The sequence below is a fragment of the Myotis lucifugus genome, unplaced genomic scaffold (genome assembly GCF_000147115.1).
Source record: "Myotis lucifugus unplaced genomic scaffold, Myoluc2.0 scaffold_424, whole genome shotgun sequence".
Classification (NCBI taxonomy): Eukaryota; Metazoa; Chordata; class Mammalia; order Chiroptera; family Vespertilionidae; genus Myotis; species Myotis lucifugus.
The window spans coordinates 173,522-190,512 of NW_005871472.1; the positions used below are offsets into that span (position 1 = coordinate 173,522).

At 40.4% G+C, this 16,991-nt stretch overlaps 1 protein-coding gene across 1 annotated transcript in view; it reads left to right on the forward strand.

Annotated features, from left to right (window-relative positions):
* The first annotated feature begins 4,351 nt into the window (after nt 1–4,351).
* Nucleotides 4,352–16,991, forward strand: part of RNF38 (ring finger protein 38) — a 67,045-nt gene continuing 54,405 nt past the window's right edge. The window contains 1 exon segment of the mRNA XM_014468047.1: nt 4,352–4,422. The gene's annotated coding sequence lies outside the window, so the exon portion shown is untranslated.

The following is a 16,991-nucleotide window of genomic DNA, read 5'->3' on the forward strand; positions in this document are numbered from 1 at the left end:
ATTTGTGATAAAATATATTTGCATCTTTATTAATGCATTAAATAAAACATTTTAACAGTGGGTCCAATAGTTATTATAAATTCATAGTAGTGATAAGTATAAATGATATTTCATTATGCCTACAGCAACTATATTATATGAAAATATACAGACAGTCCTCGGGTTACGTTGGACTCAACGTACATCGTTTCGTGGCTACGTCGCCATCTCCCATTTATTTTTTAAAAAAAGTTCCAACTTTTCGACGTATGTACATATGTGCTTTATGTTTTTTATTATTTATTTACCACAAGTAAAGGTCAGGAATTGTTATCTTTCTTTAAAATTTTTTTTTACTGTTTCACTTCATTACTGCTGTGTATGTGCTCCATGTGAGCGACGTAGGTGCTTATGTAGGTGGGTTCGACTTCTGGCAAAAATCGCTGTTATGTTGCACCATAGTAATGGATCTCCGACGTAACCCGAGGACCTACTGTATACTTTTTTATTAGTGACAAAGCCACAGTCACTGTCAATACTAATGTGGTTTGTTGCTATATTCATAACAGTGAATTTTTACATTTTAGTTTCAAGTTAATGAAAAGAAAGATACAGTTTTATTCCTATGTAAATCTTGGGTCCCAGGTTAAGAACGTGAGAACTGTAATACTGGTATGAACAAACAATTGAGCGGGTCACCAAGTGGAAGTGCAGTCCTTGTCTGCATGGAAGCATACTGCCACTTTTGTCCCCTGGCACCTGCCAGTCAGCATTCATCATGGGAGAGGATTCAGACATGAACTTTATGCCTTGAATAGAGTGCCAAATTAGGTTTTGAGCAGGAATAATAACTTTATAAAATGCATTTTTTTAAAAAAAGCTGAACACCTGTAAACACTGTCATTTAATGTAATATGTTTGGCTGCTGTCAAGTTTCAGAAATTGGCCCCTTTGTTCAAGTATAGAAAGTTTCTTCTTTTGTGGCTGGGTACTTCATTCTCTGATTAGCTTATCCAAAGCTGCCTAAAATCTGTGTTTCATTCTTCAGAAGTTCAGTTTGAGCTCTCTGTCTATACCCTTTGTCTTATGGGGCAGGGACTGCTGGAGAGAGAGGCTGGTGCTTGTGTGCATTCATTCACTTCTAGGATGCTTCTGCATTGTTTCTAGCAAAGGGCCTTTCCCTTAGTGGCAAAAGATTGATATTCAGGGCAAAAGGTCAAAGAGAGACCTTGCTCATTTTTACATTGGGTTGAATTTTTTTTTACTGTTGAGGCTTTTAAAAAAATTTTTTTTATAGTTTTCTTATTGATGAGAGAGAGAGAGAGAGAGAGAGAGAGAGAGATTTTGAAACATGGATCTGGATCAAACCTGCAACCCAGGCATATACCCTGACCAGGAATTGAACTACTACTGGTGTACAGGATGATGCTCCAACCAACTGAGCCACACTGGTCAAGGTTTACTGTTGAGTATTAAGAGTTCTTTAAAGACTTTTGGATACCAGTCTTTCCTTTATGAGATACGCATTTTGCAAATATTTTCAATTGGTCTGTAGCTTTGTCTTTTTGTTCTCTTAACAGTGTCTTTCACAGAGCAGAAGTTTTAAATTTTAATGGAGTCCATTTTATCATTTTTTTTTCTTTTATGGATTATGCTTTTTATGTTGCATTTAAAAACTCATTGTCACCTTCGCCAGTTTGGCTTAGTGGATAGAGCATTGGCCTGAGGACTAAAGGGTCCCAGGTTCGATTCCGGCTAAGGGCACATGCCTGGGTTGTGGGCTTGATCCCCCCCAGTGGGGGACTTGCAGGAGGCAGCCAATCAGTGATTCTCTCTCATCATTGATGTTTCTATCTCTCTATTTCCCTTCCTCTCTGAAATCAATAAAAAATACATATTAAATAAATAAATAAAAACTCACTATCAAGCCCAAGGTCATTTAGATTTCTTCTGTGGTATCTTCCAAAAGTTTTGCAGTTTTGTGTTTTACATTTAGGCCTGTGATCAATAGATTTTTATTGATTTCAGAGAGAAGAAGGGAGAGAGAAAAACATCAATGATGAGAGAGAATCATTGATTCACTGCCTCCTGCACTGGAGAATCATTGATTCACTGCCTCCTGCACTGGGGGTCGAGCCAGCAACTGGATATGTGCTCTGACCAGGAATCAAACTGTGACCTCCTGGTTCATAGGTTGACACTTAATCACTGGGCCACAGGTCTATGATCTATTTTGAATTAATTCTTGTGAAAGGTGTAAGGTCAGTGTCTAGGTTCTTTTGTTGTTGCTTTTTAAAAAAATGTGGATGTCTTTTCATTTATTTTTAATAGTCTCAGAAGTTTCTAAATTGCTAAATAATGTAATTATCATTTTTACAGCTTTCATGGAGTCTTAAGTTTTTGGCGATGGTCCCAAGTAATTCTCCCCCACAGTCATTAGGTGGTATTATGTAAACTGTTTCCAACACTATTTCATCTTTCTTAAACTGTGTCCAATAGAAGTACGCATAACATAATATGTTAAATGCAAGGATTTTGTGTAAGAATAAAATAATGTCTGTTTTGATACCTCTTGGTAGGTATCTAATGCATACTTACAATCATCAATTCTTAGGGTTCTTTTTACCAGTATAACTTCAGCATTACATAATACTAGATTAATAGGAGACTGAAAGTATAATTTTTACTATCTCCTTGAAACACATCGACCATATTTTTGACATAATAGTTTATGCTGTGATTTGATTTGTCCTTCTGGTATCCCAAAATATTTCAATATTTGAGTACATTATTACATAACCTTTTTTCTAAATCATGTTTTGGAATATGTTATATGATGTTAACTGATTCCAGTACCGGAGGGAACTCTTATCCATATTGTATGTTTTTGGCAACTGTACCTCCTCCCCACCCCATCCTTCCCAGAATTGTTATCCAGTGGCAACACTTATTAATAAGGTTATTTCTGAAAAATAGAAATTGATAATAAATGTTAAATGTTTTTTCCAGCTTCTTTTGATGTGAACAAACTTTTAAAAATTGTGTGGTTTTTTTCCCCTAATACTTTGTTGATAAATTTTCTTTTATTGAGGTTAAGGGATCAGGCTTTTCTTAGGTAAATATGAGTAGATTATGGTGACACTTTATTACATATGCTGTCATTTTTGCTAGATATATACTTTATGCTACAATTTTATATAGTATTCTTATTCCTGTGTTTGAGATGAATTTGTTTTCTTATTTTAATCCTTTTAATATTTTATAATCAATGTCATGCAAAGTGAGTTGGGAGACAACACCTTATACTGGGTAGGTTAGGAACAGTCACTGTCACTGGGATTATAGTATCTGTACATTTGAAGAAATTAACTGGTAAGCCTATATATAGTAAGGAGTTTTTATCCTTTGAAGTTTAAAAAATAATTTTCTCATTTTTTCTGCTATTGCCAATTTAATTATTTTCTCATTTTCTTTTTTATGAATACATGAGTAATATATAATAGAAATCAACCTTTAAGCAAGTCTAAAATAGTAATTTCAATAAGTATGAAATAAACATTTTCAGTATTAGGAAATGTGTCAAAGTTTAGTTGGCAGTATTCTTTCTCAATGGCATATGGAATAATTGGACATCTGAATTGATGGCATCATATATTTTATAAAATATGGTATTTGTCACTGTAATGTCCATAGGCATGGCAGTGGGGTGTCCTAAGGTTCATCTAAATATTTACACATTAGAAACTGTAACTTGTCAGTAAGACAGTAGATCTTTGACCTACCATTTTTCTGTATGCTATGAGGTAGGAGCCAAAACTTTTTTCAAATGACTAATCAGTTCCAATCATTTCTCAAATAATCATTTGTTTTCCTATTGGTTAGAAATGTAACTGTTATCATAGAGCAGTTATTATTAAGAGATAGTTCTTCAAATGAAGAAATGGTTGGGCATATAAATAATATATATTTTTAAAGTAGTAAAATCTATTTAAAATCATTTGATTGTGTATTGTATTATTTATATGCTGAGAATTTGTAGGGTCAGTTTTTTTCTTTTTCTAAGTATGTATAGTCTGAAAGGAGTATACTTTTTTTCCTAAAAAGAAGTTTGCCTTAGGTGGATAGTAGAAAGTGGTGAATTAGGAGTTTGAATAACAGGGTTTTAGTCTTAGACCTGCCACTTCACTGACTGCTACTTTGTGCAATCAGCCTCTCCAAGTTTTGTTGTGCTGAGTTAAACTACACTAATAATCCTTATCCTAGTGTTGTTGAGGATTAGATGGGATAATGGATTTAAAAGCACTTTTACTTGGGAAAGCAATTTAAATGTTAGAAATTATCCATGTTAACTTTTCCTCCCTTTCTCTTGTAGGTAGTGTTGGTGCTTCTTTTCAGTGCCAGTCCATCCATCACGACCACATTTGTCATGATGACAGTGACAAGGTGAGGTCCATGTTGATGTTTATCATGGTGAAAATGCATGCTGCCCTTATATGCTGGATCCACATGATTAACGCTGGACATAGGCCGGTGGAGTTTTGAAATGCAGAGGGCCTTGCTGGTTTGTGTGTCTGATTATTAAACTGCTCCAGAAAACTTGAGGATAAAACTGTCAGCTGGATTCTTGGCAAGCCCTCCATATCCTTACCCATATCTCTCTCCCTGTCACCATGCTTCCTCTTTTCTTGCACAGCCTGAATGGATTATTTTAATACATGAACAAGTGCTCCAGAGCTGATAACTTTCTCAGCAATTTGTGTCTTTCCAATTTGAAATATCTTAGACATTCCAATTAGGTTCATTTTTGTTGATTGTGTTAGATTATAATTTCTTCTCATACTTACTTTGTTTGTGGGTGTTTTTGTCATGTTTTGTTTTGTTTTGTTTCTGTTTCCCAAGCCCAACTTAAATGTTGAGGATTGAGAATGGAACCTATCTGATTCATGCAAAAACAAACAAAAATACCTGGTGGTTTTGTTTCATTTTGGTGTTTTGCTTCTGTTCTTTTTATCTCTAAGAAACTTGATCTTTTGGGGGCTTTCCAATACTCATCAGCACTCTTGATGGCCTAACTCTTGCAGTGGATGCTAATGTGGGCTTTGTGTTTGGAACATCTGGCTGCTGATGTTTGATGGGCCTAAACTCAGTCTTTTCCATCATCAGTTTCTAATGGCTTCTCTCCAATTTCCTGTGTCTTGTATGCAGTATGTATCACTCTCTATAGCTTCTCCAGGCATACCAATCCAGGTGATCTTTTTCTCTGCTGTTTTAATCAAGATCCTCCTCCCTCATCCTGTTGGAGCTCAAACACGAAGTTAGTTGATCACCGGGATTTTCCAAATAGCTTTCTTTGTTCTGTGTTGATCTCTCTGTCTTTGTGAGCTTTGCTCAGACATTTCATTCTGTTTACAAAGAGAGTGGCATGTTTTTAACATTCCAGAATCTCCTTTATTATTACAGTAATCCAGAGCCATGGGTTTAACTTTTATCTTCTTTTACAAGCAAGCCACTGAAAGAACCTTCTAGATCAGTGGTTCTCAACCTTCCTAATGCCGTGACCCTTTAACATAGTTCCTCATATTGTGGTGACCCCCAACCATAAAATTATTTTCGTTGCTACTTCATAACTGTAATTTTGCTACTGTTATGAATCGTAATGTAAATATCTGATATGCAGGATGTATTTTCATTGTTACAAATTGAACATCATTAAAGCATAGTGATTAATCACTAAAACAATATGTAATTATATATGTGTTTTCCGATGGTCTTAGGCGACCCCTGTGAAAGGGTCGTTCGACCCCCAAAGGGGTCGCGACCCACAGGTTGAGAACCGCTGTTCTAGACTGTATAGTTGGCTCCATAAACTTCGTATACCACAATTTTAGAAATAAGCATTTGAAAATAAAAGTGATGATAGAAAAGGCAAAATCACTTTAGGTCAGTAATATCACAATATTTTGGGGTTAAATTTTCTTTCCCCTGCTAAGTATAATATGCCTCTATCCATTTGTTCATTTACAATGGGAAAGCCAAATTCTGTCTCCTGGTTTAGTCTGGAGATGAGGTTTCTATCCACCTCAGCCAGATACTTACTACTTTAAAAAGATTTTCCTCCTAATTTCTGAATGTTTGTATGACTGATTTTATACTTTTAAATACATTTTTATTGCTTTTTTAGAGAGAGAGGAAGGGAGAAGGATGGAGAGATGGAATCATCACTGAGATTGATGCCTCCATCATGCCACCTGCTGCGGATCAGGCCCAAAATCTGGGCATGTGCCCTGATCTGGAATCGAACCAGTGACCTCTTGATTAATGGGCCAATGTTCAATCATTGAGCTACACCAGCCAGGCTGATTTTGTGCTTTTAAAAATGGGATTTTTCCTGAAATACCTGGGGAAGGGGAAGAGAAGTTTAAGGGATTTTGTCACTTAATCAGTAGATCAAAGAACTTTCAGAGATGCTCTCCTCTCTTTCTTGCCTACCATGTGTGTACTTGGGAAATGGGGACAATGGATTAGGATCTCGTGACTATTTATAATTTTTTCAACTGATTCAGTCAGTAAATAATATGTATTGATTGGCACTTACGTAACGCATCATGATACTAAACAAAGATTCCTGTTTTTTTCATGAGTATACAGTCTTAACTGGGGGGAGGCAGACAATAAAACAAATGTAATAGATAAATTATATAGTATGTAACAATGAACACAGTGGATTAAAGAAAATGTAGAGCAGAATAAGTGGGATGAAGACTACCAGGAGTTGCCCTTGCTGATTTGGTTCAGTGGATAGAGCGTCGGCCTGCTGACTCAAAGGTCCTGGGTTCGATTCTGGTCAAGGGCACATGCCCAGGTTGTGGCTCAATCCCCGGTAGGGGGCGTGCGGGAGGCAGCCAATCAATGATTCTCTCTCATCGTTGATGTTTCTATTTCTCTCTCCCTCTCCCTTCCTCTCTGAAATTAATAAAAATATATTAAAAAAAAAAAAAAAAAGACTACCAGGAGTTGGATGGTCAATTGCTTTGAATAGGATCTTAGGCATCATTCTGGGTAGTAGAGTGGTAGGTAGCATGTTAAAACAGCTTATGACATTTCTTTGTATAACAAATGGGTATTGGATTTGCAAAAACAAATATGAATCTGCTGCCTGATATATATATGGCTTGGATGTGTGCGTTTTCTCTCTCTCCTCTTATCTTCCTTTGTCTCCCTATCCCCTCCCTTCTCCCTTCTTCCCTCTCTTGTTCCCTCCCTCTCTCCCTCTCAGAATTAAAGGGTTTATAGAGCACAGTTAGTCCAACTCTGTAGGAGAAATGACTTGTTCAGGAGTCACCCAACAGTGGGGCTAGACCAGATCTTCTATCCCAATACAAGTCAGGTAAAATAATTCCTTAGCTATTCTGAACACATTGTCAAAACACATATTGATGCTTTGTTTATTGTCCTCACTTAACTTTCAGGCATGGCTCATTTCTCAGATTTGGGAATAAAAGTGATTTTTCTTAAAAGTTGACTCAATTTTAACTAATCCATGTGTGATTGGGGGTGGAACCAGGAGTCAGGCAAGGAGAAAAACGGCCAGTCCATTTTTTGGGTCTTTCTTCTACAGCCTTGGAAGTGGTGGCAAGTCCCCAAATTTTATGGCTTGGCCTGTTTTCCAACTTAAGTTTCTCTGCTGATGTACATTGGCTTGTAGCCTATAGTGCTGGTATCAATTGACCATTTAAGTTTAATAATAAAAGACTGGTTAATGATTACAGTGCATTGAAATACCTTCACAAGGAAAGGAGAATGTTTTGTGGACGTGTGTGTGTGTGTGTGTGTGTGTGTGTGTTTTAAAGTTATTAGTTTTTAAAATCAGTACTTTTTAATAGAAACGACTTGACCAAAAATCAGCTACAGAATTTTGAGACCCATTAAAACAAAGTTTAATGAGAAACCTGCATGTTCTTTTGGTCAACACTGTAACTTTCTATTTATACTACTTAGGTAAAAGACCTAAGAGTTGCCCATAATCTATTTCTGGTGTTATATTTGCTGATACTTTAGATTTGGATAATTCTGTTAATGTTTTTTCTGAATGGGAACTTCTGTTTCTTTTTCATTTTGTCTTAAGGGGAGGAATCATCTGTTTACATATTAAAAACGATGGAAGGAGGTCTGTCGGTATAACACTAAATAGATTAGGACAGATAAGCAAAGAGTAACTTTGTGTGTAAGCTAGTTTATAAAGGCCAAATTCTGTTATATTAAAGTCTATGTGCTACATATAAGATATTGTAGTTACATCAATATTGAGTAAATTTGTTGGTATGTCAAATTTTTGTTTACAAATACTGACGTAGTTTAAAAACCTAAAGTGAGGCTTAAATAGTATTGAGCATTGTCTTGCTGCAGTTAATTGTATCTGGAGTCTAGGAAAAATAAATGATACTGGGAGTTGAAAAAAACAACACATTGATACTAATTAGCAGTCACTCCCCAGCTCCTGACAATCACTGATCTTTCTGTCACTATAGATTTGCCTGTTCTGCACATTCTATGTAATAATCTATATAATAAAAGGGTAATATGCAAATCAACTGAACGGCGGAACGACCAGTCACTATGACACACACTGACCACCAGGGGCCAGACATTCAACTCAGGAGCTGCCCCCGGGTGGTCAGTGCGCTCCCATAAGGGGAGTGCTGCTCAGCCAGAAGCTGGCTGACAGCTGGCGAGCATAGTGGCGGTGGTGGGAGCCTCTCCTGCCTCCATGGCAGTCGGACATTCCCTGAGGGCTCCCGGACTGCAAAAGGGCACAGGCCGTGCTGAGGGACCTCTCCCTCCCCTCCAGTGCACGAATGTCATGCACCGGGCCTCTAGTTTCATGTAAATGGAATCACACAATATGTGGCTGTTTATGTCTGGCTTCTCTCACTTAGCATGATGATTTCAGGGCTCATCTGTGTTGTAGCATGAATCAGTACTCCATTCCTTTTTATGGGTGAATAATATTTCACTGTAGGGACCTAACACATTTTGTTTATCTGTTCACTAGTTAATGGATATTGGTTTATTTTCCAATGTACCTGCACCATTTTGCATTCCAGAAAATGCGCCAACACTTTTTGATTGTCTTTTAAATTATAGTGAGTGTGAAGTGGCATCTCATTGCGGTTTTAATTTGCATTTCTCTAGTGACTAATGACATCTATCAGGATTCCCTAGAGGAGATCCAGTTCTCATCAAACATGGGGGAAGGTTACAAGATATTCACGTGGTCTGATCCACTTAGAGAACAGTCTCATGTTTCTTGCATCTCAAACATTTTAAACTCTCTCTCATTACCATGTCCCTTTCAGCAATGCTTTTTCATTGTTCTGCCCAAAGTGAAGGAGCTAGTTGTGCGTCTCTGTTTCTTAATCAGGGCATATACCATTAATTATTTTCTTGAAGCCCTTGTATAAGTACAGCCCATCACTGGCTTTTCAGATCATATTTTCCTTTAGTGCCTTCTTTGCCTGTGACTATTCAATGGATTTTGTAAAACTATACTAGCAGAGTGTTATTTACACTCAGATTAAGCTTCTGGAGCAATTTAGAGTGAGAGTTTTAGCAACTAGAATTTCTCCTACGATGTGCCTTGTTCACCAGAACAGAATGAGCAAGGGGACTTTGAGATCTCTGCCTCAAAGGTACATGTTAAGGAGGGTCATGCCTCAGAGTCAGCTCTTTCCCATTTACTGTGCTCAGACATGGAACATATATGATGTATAATGCATGTTTTATTTGCACCCTAGCCACTCCATTTCTGGCATGGTGTAAGTCTCTTATTTTTTTCTTTCTAATTCGGTTTATCCTGGGCATCTGGTTTATTCACTCATCCCTCTTGAACTCCTTCCTGGCTGATGACTTTTCACCCTGTATCTGTTTTAGCTTCTTCCCGCCTTCACTGTCTTAAGAGTTCTTCCTCCATTATCCCCTCTGCTATGGAGCAGTGCCTGGCATCTCTCACCTGCACTGTGGGTCTGACACTCTCTTATGCCAAAGCCTATCCTATATAATAAAAGGGTAATATGCAAATTGACCCTAACGGCAGAAAGACCGGTCACTGTGATGCACACTGACTACCAGGGGGCAGACGCTCAATGCAGGAGCTGCCCCCTGGTGGTCAGTGCACTCCCACAGGGGGAGCTCTGCTCAGCCACAAGCTGAGCTGATGGCTGTGAGCGCAGTGGCGGTGGTGGCGGGAGCCTCTCCCGCCTCCTCGACAACGCTAAGGATGTCCGACTGCGGCTTAGGCTGCCATCAGACATCCCCCGAGGGCTCCCGGGCTGCCAGAGGGATGTCTGACGGCCAGCTTAGGCCCGATCCCCCCAGGGAGCGCACTGACAACCAGAGGGCAGTTTCTGCATTGAGCAGCTGCTCCATGGTGGTCAGTGTGCATCATAGTGACCGGTTGGTGGTGGCAGGTGGACATCCCCCAAGTGCGCGAATTTTTGTGCACCAGGCCTCTAGTATAGCTATATTATGGAAGGTTTTCAGTGAGTTTGGGTGCACTTTTACAATTATAACTGGCAGCTGCTGATAATTAACCTTTTCATTCTGCAGGGATAACAGGGATGAAAGTGTCTATGCTGCTTGTTTCACATTAGATCAAGTTTGGTCATGCTTGTAGATTCAGCATAGCCTGAATAGTGCTAAACCAATACACCTTTCCTCTGAGTAGATTAATCTTATTACTTCTTTTAACTGGTTTTGGTAGAAGTAGGGGAACTTTTAGGGGAGGAGGATGAGCAGAACTTGCTTCAGGAAATTTTGAAATTTTTTGTGTCCTTGTTCCTCTCGTTTACTACCCACTCTGTTTCTGTCCCCCATTTCTCCCTGGGAATTTACCTATTGATAAAAACATTAGAAATGTCACTGTGGTAAAGTATTTACATATCTTTAATGAGACTCTTGAGCTCTTGCCATGTGCTAGACCCCTTGCCAGAGTCAGTGAGGCTTAGTCTATAGCTTCAAGGAATTTACTGTCTAATGGGCAAAAGAGTCAAGTAAATGTATATTTGCAAAGTTAAGAGGATTAATGCTATTTTAGAACAGAGTAGAGGCTACTAACTCAGCAGTGGTGGTTGAGATTGGAATGAGGTTGCAGTCAGACTTGGCAGTGGATATGATGGTAGCACAACCCCTTTTCTGACAGTATTAACAGTGGGAAACTGCCTCCTTATCATAGAGGTTGCAGACTTCCAGCAGGAAGGCCATTCTCTACCCAGCAATTTCTTTGGCAGGGCAGGCCCAAAAGTGTGTAGCTTTTCTTTTCCTGATCTTTTTCCTTCATGTGCATGGTTCTTCGGCATCTGGACAAGTGCTTCTTTATCTTCAGCTTTTCAATCATGCCTTTCAACATGTTAAACTAGGAGATGCCCCTCCTTTTTTTTTGTTTTGTTTTGTTTCTTCTATCAGCCAACATTCTCCCATTATGGATGTCAGTAATATACAAAGGAGAAATGGGACCTGCCCCAGAGGAGCTTATTAGAGGGGGAAATAGCCATTTAAAAAATACTGTCAGGTGTTGTGATACACGTGTGTAGACTAGGATTAGAAACCTACAGCCTGTGATCATTTCTTTTGTATAAAGGTCCTTCAAATCAGCAGTCACCAACCTTTCAGACCTTGTGGACCACCACCAGTGGTCCGTGGACCACCGGTTGGCGACCGCTGCTTCAAATAACTATTATTTAGATACTAGTGGCCTGGTGCCTGAAGTGCACGGGTGGGGTCCGGCCGGCCTGCCCTATCGGAGTACGGGGGGCGATGGGGGTGGGGCTGCCCGGGGGGAGGGGCCATGGGCAGTTGGCTGGCTGGCCCTGCCCCCTGGCTGAACTCCCGGTCGAGGGGACAATTTGCATATTAGCCTTTTATTATATAGGATTCTTTGATATCTAGAAATGAAAAAAATTGAGCACAAAATCAAATTTTATATTTACTGTTAGGCAGACTACTATTACTTAGGTAAAATTTATGTGTAAGTATTACTTATAAAGTGTATTTGAAAACATATTTCCAGCAGTAGTATCCTTCAAATTGACAAGATTGTGAGATAGTTTTCTAGAAGCAGATTGTGAGTTCCAGAATGAGGAAAAGACAGAAAATCTAACAAGAAATCCATAATTATTCAAGAAATTTAATTCCAAGTTCAGTTGACTAACCAGAAAATTCTACCAAACATTTAAAGAAAGCATAACACCAATCTTACAGAAACTCTTCCAGGGAGTAGAAAGAGAACACTTTCTGATTTTATTTTCTGAGGCTATCATAACCTTTGTAACAAAACTTGACAAAGACATTACAAAAATATAAAATAACAGCTCACCTCATTCAAGGACACAGATATAAAAGTCCTAAACAAAATATTGGCAAACCAAATCCAACAACACATAAGACATGTTTTGATATCAGAGAGGGACAAACATTAATGATGAGAGAGAATGATTGATTGGCTGCCTCCTGCAATACCCGGAGGATAGAGCCCGCAACCCAGGCCTGTGTCCTGACCTGGAATTGAACCCATGACTTCCTGGTTCATTGGTTGACACTCAACCATTGACCCACACTGGCCAGGCAAGACATTTTTTTTTTTAATTAGAAATGTAAAGTTGGTTTAACACCCAAAACCAATCATTGTAATTCACACATTAACCGAAAAAATCATATAATTAGCTCATAGATAAAAAAAAGTAAAATTAAACATCCATTTATGTTAAACTTTAAACAAAATAGAAATAAAAGAGAACTCCCTTAATTTGCTAAAGAGGTTACAAAAAAAACCTACTGTAAAAATACTTAAATGTGAAATGTTGAAAGTTTTCCTGTTTTGAAATAAGATAGAAATGCCTGCTCTCACTGTATCTGTTTAGCACTGTACCAGAGATCCTAGCCAATACAGTAAATCAAGACCAAAAAAGAAAAAGAATAAAAGGAAAATGTGTTGGAAAGAAAGATACTGAACAGTCATTATTTTCTGCCAACAGGATTGTATATATAGAAAATTCAAAAGAATACAGGTAAACTATTAGAATTAATAATCTATAATAATAAAAGCATAATATGCTAATTAGACTGGACAGCCGAACGACCTTCCGGGTGTCCTTCCAGACAAAGCTGCTGCGGCGGGGGCCGAGGCAGAGGCGGTTAGGGGCAATCAGGCAGGCAGGCCAGCAGTTAGAGGCGATCAGGCAGGCAGACAGAGTGGTTAGGGGCAATCAGGCAGGCAGACAGTGGTTAGGGCGATCAGGCAGGCAGACAGAGTGGTTAGGGGCGATCAGGCCGGCATGCGAGCAGTTAGGGGCATCAGGCAGGCAGGCAGAGGTAGTTAGGGGCAATCAGGCAGGCAGGCAAGCAGTTAGGGGCATCAGGCAGGCAGGTGAGTAGTTAGGGGTGATCAGGCAGGCAGGCAGAGTGGTTAGGGGCGATCAGGCAGGCAGGCAGGCATAGCAGTTAGGAGCCAGTGGTCCCAGATTGCAAGAGGGATGTCCAACTGCCAGTTTAGGCCCGATCCCTGCAGGATCCCTGCAGGATCGGTCCTAAACCGGCAGTTGGACATAACCTGAGGGGTCCTGGATTGCAAGAGGGTGCAGGCCGGGCTGAGGGACCCACCCCCTGTCCCCCTGCCCCCGCACGAATTTCGTGCACCGGGCCTCTAGTTATATAGAAAACCTAGATAAAGCTAAGAAAAGTGTGCAAGACCGCTACAAAAAATTGTGAAGCATTATGGAAAAAAATTAGTGACTCAGACAATATAAGGATGCATCTTGCTCATAGATAGAAGATTCAATATTGTAAAGAGATCAGCAGCCCTTATATCATCTCTAGATCCAGTGCAGCCCAATCAAAATATCAGGTGTTATTGACACGTATTAGAATGGTAGAACACCAGAGTAGACAACCCCAGTAACCAGACATATTTAAAAGAACTTCAGTATTTTCCTGTTTGGTAAACATTGTTTTAGTATGCAGGTTTCCTCCATTATCTTAAAGTAGAGCATTCCTGTGAAACCTTTCATAAGCTGAAGTGGCATAAAGTGCACATCTTGCTAACAAATGTGCAAAATAAATCAAGATAAAGCACAGATACTCAGATACAGTTTAGAGCAATGGCAGCTTGCTGCTGAGATGCTGAGTGTAGCTGCCCATGACGGAGCTTGGTGGTGCCACTCTTTCTGCACAGCAAAACAAATGCTCATCCCCTATTTTTGCTAAATCCTCTTCAGACTCCTTTTGGCTAGCAAAAACAGGCACTAATGTAGTTCTTCCATAAAAGTGAAGTGATACAGCCGAAACCGGTTTGGCTCAGTGGATAGAGCGTTGGCCTGCGGACTGAAAGGTCCCAGGTTCGATTCCGGTCGGGGGCATGTGCCTGGGTTGCGGGCACATCCCCAGTGGGAGATGTGCGGGAGGCAGCTGATCGATGTTACTCTCTCATCGATGTTTCTGACTCTCTGTCTCTCTCCCTTCCTCTCTGTAAAAAATCAATAAAATATATTTTAAAAAAAAAAGTGAAGTGATACAAAGCAGGCTTTTGAAATGTGGGGAATACCTGTATTTTTATTTTAGATATGAGGGGACATAAATGACTTGGGTACCTCAGGAAGAAGTTTTTAGTCGTCATTCACATTTTTCACATGTGTTGTGAAAGCCAATTTTAAAGGGCAGTCTTGGAGTCAAAATTCTCAAGAAGTTCTTCTCGCAAGCAACTATTCCTACAAGTGCTGTGCTGTCCCCTAGCTACATGTGACTATTTAACTGATCTGGTCATCACGTTAGTTGCACTAGCCCCATTTCAGGTGCTCAGTAGCCATATGTAGCTGTGGCCACCTTTTGGATGGTGCAGATGTCAGACATTTCCATCACTGCAGAAAGTATTATTGGTCCTCTAACAAGACTTCCCTTTTTTTAAAAATCAGACACCAAATAAAGTTATAGGTGGACTGGAGTTGAACAAATGCTCTGGTATAATTGGCCCACCTTAAACTTATCTTTGGGTATTTATTAGCAGGGCACCAGATTTTTTGGTTAAGAAAATCAATTAGAGAAGAAATTGCAGTACGAATTTCAAACTATTCAACCTTGAGGGGAGGGAGCATTGTTTACATCTAGGCAGACTCCTTGGGTTAAGCCTTAAGAGCCCAGGTAGCTAAGATCTTAACCATTTGAGAAGGGTTCTCAAGGAATTTGCCTCACAAAGGGGGATTCAGATAAACTGAACTGTTAGGAACCCTGGAGGACTGTAGTAGATTTTTGCTGCTGAGATTCAGCACTTGAGGAATCTGACTCTTATGATTGGACAACTCTCAAATGGTAATTTCCCTCCCCTTTCCCAGTATTTTTCCTCCTTTTTCCCTCTCAACACATAGCCCATATCCCAGTATACAGGAAGAACTGTTTCAGGGTGGTATTGTGTAAGGAAGCTTGTGTATCTGAGATTCTGGTGGAAGTTCTGTAATGTCAGGTCAATCCACAGCAGCAGAGGAGGAGTTATGAGGAATTCAAATGTTAAAAATGGATTGCATTGGGTGTAAACGTGTGGCTGGGATTTATGACTCTTTACCGTGAAATGGAAAATAAAAATGTAAAAAATTGGGTGTAATCATCTCCAAATGGGCTGCTTTATTAGATTGGCAGAGTTCTTTGAGGGAAGAATCAACTATGTAACTGGGTTATATAATGGTGGTTGGGGCTGGGGGAGGGGTTATGTTCATAGGGGCCCTTATCTCATTCTGGCTTTTCTTTGTCCAAGAATTGTAAAAACCTTTGATGTTATTGCTGGAGTTTTGAGTCAGCAGTTGCTAAGCACCTGCTGTTGTGTTTCATTGGACCTTGGGGTGGTTACAGAGTCAAAACAGAGTCCCAGTGCTGAGCCTGATCTGGGAAACAGATATATACAGATAATTACCATATTCATACATAGAGGTTCAGAGGATCCTCCAACATCATTTTAGTCTGATTCCCTAATCTTCTACCAGAAGCAGCTTGAGAACAAACTGGGAAGGAGACTTGTTTAATGCCAAAAGAACTAAGAACCCGTTTTTTGTTTGTTTTGTCCCCCCCCCCCATTAGACCACTTTAAAATATGATCACTATCCTTGAAGACATCATCTAATTCCTATCTGCTTAAAGCCCACTTCTTCCATAATGGTCCCTTGACTGCCATCCTTTTCTCCGATACCACTTAACTATCTTTTCCTTGTATTTATTGTGCTTTTTATGGAAGGTCTTACTTCCTCTTTTAGATCTTGAACATGATCAGGTCACCAAGCCGGCTTCAGCCTTCTTACCTCTCATTTCCCATTCTCAGCAAGGTCTGAATAACTGTCACTTTTTAATTAAGCCTTACAATCAGGTAAGTTGGGAAGGGTTCAAAAATGCTTGCTCCTTTGTGAGACACCTTCCTCTACATCAATAAAAATTCCTCAGGCCACATGAATATGTATTACGAATTTGAGTGAGCTCAGTCACTGTTTGACTACTGAGTTTTGGAGGTGGGAGGCAGGGACCAACAGCAACAATTTAGGGAGTGTGGGAATGGACAGAGCGAGGGAGGTGGGCTGAGATGGGGCCGCGGGGGCGGGGCTGCGCAGGAGCCCGGTTGCGCAGGGGCGTGGTGCGCGGTCTGTTGCCGGAACTAGTCTGAGTCGCCCGCAGCCCCGCCCCCTCCCCCTCGGGGTGGAAACAAAGGGGGCTCGTGCTGAGCTGAGGGGGAAAGAGGCGGAGCGTCTGTTGGTCGGTTTTGCGAGCTCCCTGGCCCGCTAGGTTTGTTCCCAAGAGGGGGCGGGGCTGGGGTGATCAAGAACCCAGAAGGGGGGAGGTCCGCGTGCTGGGCGTCACGCGGCCTAGTGCGAGGGGCGTCGCCTGCGCGCGCAGCGGGGAGGAGTGCGCCGGCGCTCGGGAAGCTGGTCTTGGAGCCCTGCGGTGGGGTGCAGCGGGCGGGGCAGCAGCCCGGCAGTTAGGCGCGGGGG